The following is a 6,889-nucleotide window of genomic DNA, read 5'->3' as shown; positions in this document are numbered from 1 at the left end:
CGCTTTTGAAAGCGGCAAGTGATCGTCTACCGCAGCAACGAGAGCCTCCTCTCGTAGGCTTTGGAAATCTTCAAGGGTTAGTCTCATTCATCCCCTCGTTGCTCCCATCTTCTAGATTGCATCTTGGCTTGGATTGCGTTCTCGCGGTAGGAAAAATTTTGTTTTCTATGCTACGAATCCCTACAGAGTGGATTTCTTTGTTCCATTAACTTTTAGTAGCCTTGGGTAATGTCCAGTGATACCTCCCCAACATATCTATAATTTCTTATGTTCCATGCTAGTTTTATGACAATACCTACATGTTTTATTCTTACTTTATATCGTTTTGATGCATTTTCCGGAACTAACCTATTAACAAGATGTCGAAGTGCCAGTTCCTGTTTTCTGCTGTTTTTGGTTTCAGAAATCTTACACAGGAAATATTCTCGGAATTGGACGAAACAAAAGGCCACGTTCCTATTTTTCCAGGGGCTTCACGGAGTCCGAAGGAGAGACGAAGGAGGGCCACGAGGAGCCCACACCATAGGGGGCGCGGGCCACCCCCTGGCCGCGCCACCTGGTGGGGAGCCCACCTCTGGACTCCACCGACATCGCCCCTTCGCCTATATATGCTCCCAGATGTGAAAACCCTAAGGAGATAAGCCACGAGACGAGAAAAGTTACGCAGCCGCCGCCATCGCGAAGCCAAGTTCGGGGGACATAAGTCTCTGTTCCGGCACGCCGCCGGGATGGGGAATTGCCCCCGGAAGCCATCTCCATCGACACCACCGCCATCTTCATCACCGCTGCTGTCTCCCATGATGAGGAGGGAGTAGTTCTCCCCCGAGGCTAAGGGCTCTACCGGTAGCTATGTGGTTCATCTCTCTCTCCCATGTACTTCAATACAATGATCTCATGAGCTGCCTTACATGATTGAGATCCATATGATGAGCTTTGTAATCTAGATGTCGTTATGCTATTCAAGTGGATTTTACTTACGTGATCTCCGGAGACTCCTTGTCCCACGTGTGTAAAGGTGACAGTGTGTGCACCGTGTGGGTCTCTTAGGCTATATTTCACAGAATACTTGTTCACTAGGTTATGATTTGAGTTTGATGTCTCTATGAAATTGTGGTGTGTTAGTACCTCCTATGAATGCTCACAGTGACAGCATGGGGTGTTTATTAGTACTCGGGAATACATCTTTAAGGTTTGCTTTTGCAGCCCTACACGGTGAATTAGTGCTCGTTATCCCGCCAGAGAGTAATTCAGAATAGCATAGTGAAGTGCTTATATTTATATTCAATTATGATTGCAATGTTGAGAGTGTCCACTAGTGAAAGTATGATCCCTAGGCCTTGTTTCTAAGCATTGAAACACCGTTTCCAACAAGTTCTGTTACATGTTTGCTTGCTGCCATCTTTATTTCAGATTGTAATTACTACTTACAATCATCCATTATACTTGTATTTCACTATCTCTTCGTCGAACTAGTGCAGCTATACATCTGACAAGTGTATTAGGTGTGTTGGGGACACAAGAGACTTCTTGTATCGTAATTGCAGGATTGCTTGAGAGGAATATCTCTGACCTCTACCTCCCTGAGTTCGATAAACCTTGGGTGATTCACTTAAGGGAAACTTGCTGATGTTCTACAAACCTCTGATCTTGGAGGCGCAACACTGTCTACAGGAATAGAAGCGTGCGTAGACATCATCCAGAAGTGTTAAGAATGATTGTGTCCTCTCTGAACATGTTAATTTTTGATTATGCACTAACCCTCTAATGAGATTGTTGTGAGTCTGGTGTGAAGGAAGTTTTCAAGGATCAAGAGAGGAGGATGATATGATATGATCAAGAAGAGTGAAAAGTCTAAGCTTGGGGATGCCCCCGTGGTTCATCCATGCATATTTCAAGAAGACTCAAGCATCTAAGCTTGGGGATGCCTTGGGCATCCCCTTCTTCATCAACAACTTATCAGGTCACCTCTAGTGAAACTATATTTTTATTCCGTCACATCTTATGTGCTTTACTTGGAGCGTCTGTGTGCTTTTTTTTTGTTTGTGTTTGAATAAATTTGGATCCTAGCAATCCTTGTGTGGGAGAGAGACACGCTCCGCTTTTTCATATGAACACTAGTGTTCTTCGCTTTTATTTTTAATGTTCAATGGCAAAAGTTGAAAGCCGCTGCACTTATTGTTATTTGGTTGGAAACAGAAAATGCTTCATGTGGTAGTTGGTATATTGTCTTGAATAATTTGATACTTGGCAATTGTTTTGAGCTCTCAAGTAGATCATGTTTAAGCTCTTGCATCATGTAGTTTAAACCTATTAGTGGAGAACTATCGTAGAGCTTGTTGAAATTTGGTTTGCATGATTGGTCTCTCTAAAGTCTAGATATTTTCTGGTAAAAGTGTTTGAACAACAAGGAAGACAGTGTAGAGTCTTATAATGCTTGCAATATGTTCTTATGTAAGTTTTGCTGTACCGGTTCATACTTGTGTTTGCTTCAAACAACCTTGCTAGCCAAAGCCTTGTACTGAGAGGGAATGCTTCTCGTGCATCCAAAACCTTGAGCCAAAACTTATGCCATTTGTGTCCACCATAACTACCTATTATGTGGTATTTCTCTGCCATTCCAAAGTAAATTGCTTGCGTGCTACCTTTAAAAAATTTATTCCTTGTCTTTGCAATACATAGCTCTGATACGTCTCAAACGTATCTATAATTTCTTATGTTCCATGCTAGTTTTATGACAATACTCACATGTTTTATACACACTTTACATCATTTATATGCAATTTCCGGCACTAACCTACTAACGAGATGCCGAAGCGCCAGTTCCTGTTTTGTGCTGTTTTTGGTTTCAGAAATCCTACACAGGAAATATTCTCGGAATTGGACGAAACGAACGCCCAGGGTCTTATTTTTCCACGGAGCTTCCAGAAGACCGAAGAGGATACGAAATGGAGCCACGAGGCGCCCTAACCATAGGGGCATAGGGCGGCGCGGCCAAGGAGGGGCCCGCGCCGGCCTATGGTGTGGGGCCCCCGTGCCTCCTCCGACTCTGCCCTTCCGCCTACTTAAACTCTTCGTCGCGAAAACCCTATTACCGAGAGCCACGATACAGAAAAAGTTCCAGAGACGCCGCCGCCGCCAATCCCATCTCGGGGGATTCAGGAGATCGCCTCCGGCACCCTGCCGGAGAGGGGAATCATCACCGGAGGGCTCTACATCATCATGCCCGCCTCCAGATTGATGCGTGAGTAGTTCATCCTTGGACTATGGGTCCATAGCAGTAGCTAGATGGTTGTCTTCTCCTCATTGTGCTATCATGTTAGATCTTGTGAGTTGCCTATCATGATCAAGATCATCTATTTGTAATGCTACATGTTGTGTTTGTTGGGATCCGATGAATATTGAATACTATGTCAAGTTGATTATCAATCTATCATATATGTGTTGTTTATGTTCTTGCATGCTCTCCGTTGCTAGTAGAGGCTCTGGCCAAGTTGATACTTGTGACTCCAAGAGGGAGTATTTATGCTCGATAGTGGGTTCATGCCTCCATTGAATCTGGGACAGTGACAGAAAGTTCTAAGGTTGTGGATGTGCTGTTGCCACTAGGGATAAAACATCAATGCTTTGTCTAAGGATATTTGTGTTGATTACATTACGCACCGTACTTAATGCAATTGTCTGTTGTTTGCAACTTAATACTGGAAGGGGTGCAGATGCTAACCCGAAGGTGGACTTTTTAGGCATAGATGCATGCTGGATAGCGGTCTATGTACTTTGTCGTAATGCCCTATGTAAATCTCATATTAGTCATCATGATATGTATGTGCATTGTTATGCCCTCTCTATTTGTCAATTTCCCAACTGTAATTTGTTCACCCAACATGCTATTTATCTTATTGGAGAGACACCACTAGTGAACTGTGGACCCCGGTCCATTCTTTTACATCTGAATACAATCTACTGCAATAATTGTTCTCTGCTGTTCTTTGCAAACAAACATCATTCTCCACACCATACGTTTAATCCTTTGTTTACAGCAAACCGGTGAGATTGACAACCTCACTGTTAAGTTGGGGCAAAGTATTGTGATTGTGTTGTGCAGGTTCCACGTTGGCGCCAGAATCCCTGGTGTTGCGCCGCACTACACTCCTTCACCAACAACCTTCACGTGGCCTTCATCTCCTACTGGTTCGACAACCTTGGTTTCATACTGAGGGAAACTTGCTGCTATACGCATCACACCTTCCACTTGGGGTTCCCAACGGACGTGTGCTTCACGCGTTATCAAGCTCATGGGAAAGTAGCCTAAAAACTATTGTGGTGATGAATATGTCGCTTATGTATTTTAGTTCTTATAAGTTGCTTGTTGAGCGGTAACCATGTTTCTGGGGACGCCATCAACTTTTTACACCTTTATTGAATATCATGTGAGTTGCTATGCATGTTCGTCTTGTCTGAAGTAAGGGAGATTTCTCATGATTAAATGGTTTGAGTATGCATATTGTTAGAGAAGAACATTGGGCCGCCAACCAAAGCCATGTATCATGGTGGAAGTTTCAGCTTGGACATTAATCCTCACATCTCTTATGAGAATATTATCTGTTGTTGAATGCTTAAAGCATAAAATAGGAGTCCATTATCTGTTTTCTCTGTTGTCCCGGTATGGATGTCCTCAAGTTGAGATCTATCAAAATTGAGAAATCAAATGCGATCTATCTCCTTGTACCTTTGTACAGGTGGCATAGAGGTGCCCCTTTGTGACACTTGGTTGAAACATATGTAATGCAATGATAATCCATAGAACTCCGAGCTAATTAGGACAAGGTGCGGGCACTATTGGTATTCGATGCATGAGGCTTGCAACTTATAAGAGGTTTTATGCATAACACATATGAATTATTACTACCGTTGACAAAATTGTTTCCATGTTTTCAAAATAAAAAGCTCTAGCACATGAGTAATCCATGCTTCCCTCTGCGAAGGGCCTTTCTTTTACTTTATGTTGAGTCAGTTTACCTACTTCTTTCTATCTTACAAGCAAACACTTGTGTCAACTGTGTGCATTGATTCCTACATGTTTACTTATTGCACTTGTTATATTACTTTATGTTGACAACTATCCATGAGATATACATGTTACAAGTTGAAAGAAATTGCTGAAACTTTAATCATCCTTTGTGTTGCTTCAAAACCTTCTATTAAGAATCTATTGCTTTATGAGTTAACTCTTATGCAAGACTTTTTGATGCTTGTCTTGAAAGTACTATTCATGAAAAGTCTTTGCTATATGATTCAGTTGTTTAGTCATTATCTTTACCATTGCTTTGAATCACTTCATTCATCTCATATGCTTTACAATAGTATTGATCAAGATTATGATAGTATCATGTCACTTCAGAAATTATCCTTGTTATCGTTTACCTACTCGAGGACGAGTAGGAACTAAGCTTGGGGATGCTTGATACGTCTCAAACGTATCTATAATTTCTTATGTTCCATGCTAGTTTTATGACAATACTCACATGTTTTACATACACTTTATATCATTTTGATGCATTTTCCGACACTAACCTATTAACAAGATGCCGAAGCGTCAGTTCCTGTTTTCTGCTGTTTTTGGTTTCAGAAATCCTACACGGGAAATATTCTCGGAATTGGACGAAACAAAAGCCCACGGTCCTATTTTCCACGGAGGGTTCCAGAACATCGAAGGAGAGTCGGAGGCAGCCAGCAGGGGGCCCACACCATAGGGGGGCGCGGGCCCAGCCCTGGCCGCGCCACCAGGTGGGGAGGCCACCCCCTGGCTCCTCCGAGGCCGCCATTCCGCCTATATATTCTCCCCGTCGCGAAAACCCTAAAACAATCAAGTCATATTCCACGAAGAGTTCCGTAGCCGCCGCCATCGTGAAGACAAGTTTCGGGGGACAGAAGTCTCTGTTCTGGCACACCGCCGGGACGGGGAATTGCCCCCGGAGTCATCTCCATCGACTCCATCGCCATCTTCATCGCCGTTGCTGTCTCCCATGATGAGGAGGGAGTAGTTCTCCCCCGAGGCTAAGGGCTCTACTGGTAGCTATGTGGTTCATCTCTCTCTCCCATGGTGTGATTTTTATGTGATCATGAGCTTTATGCTGCCCCTCGATATCTAGCTGCCTTTACACCTATCTTAGGTGTAAGGGCAGCACCTTGCTTCATCTTTATTTAGTAGATCTGATCTGTTATAGTTGTTCCTTGTTCTTCAAGGATTAGTTTGATATCCACATGGTTAGGCCTTGCAAACGGGTTGAATGATCCAGTAGTGCGTAAGGTATGGTTTGCCGATCCTAGAAGGGATGTTCCGGGAATCGACTCCACGTTGGTTTTTAGGCCTCCTCTAGGACTAGTTTTCCGTTATCTTTCGTATCTGCCAGGCTCAACTACGTGTAGGACGTTCCGGTTATGCGGTGAAAACCCTAAACTGTCGTAGATTGATTTAACTTGGTTTTGATAAAGCAGGATCCCCATGTTGTCGTGAATCCAATATGAACCATGGGGTAATCGGCTCTTTGAGCCGATTCGCAGGGTAACCTGAGAGCCGATCGAGGCTCATTTAATGTTTACGTGTCTACCATGCAGGAAGCTAATCGAAGCAATCCAACACCTTCCTGACCAGGTATAGGTCAGGTGGCACGCCCTTGCGACCGTCAGGACGTGTGCCGGAGCATTGCGGGCCGTCGCCCGAGGGACCAGGGCCCACCAGCAGTCCTGGGAGCCTCCCGGCTCTCCGTGTTGCTCGTCGCTGCTCGCCGGTGGGTTTTGGCAGGCAACAGTATCACTATTAATCTATGTGCTACTCTAGTGATGTTATTAAAGTAGTCTATTCCTCCTCCATGATGTAAAGTTGACAGTG

Source organism: Lolium perenne, chromosome 7, assembly GCF_019359855.2.
Source record: "Lolium perenne isolate Kyuss_39 chromosome 7, Kyuss_2.0, whole genome shotgun sequence".
NCBI classification, from domain to species: Eukaryota; Viridiplantae; Streptophyta; class Magnoliopsida; order Poales; family Poaceae; genus Lolium; species Lolium perenne.
The sequence above is the reverse complement of the archived record's forward strand: the minus strand, read 5'-3'. Positions refer to the sequence as shown.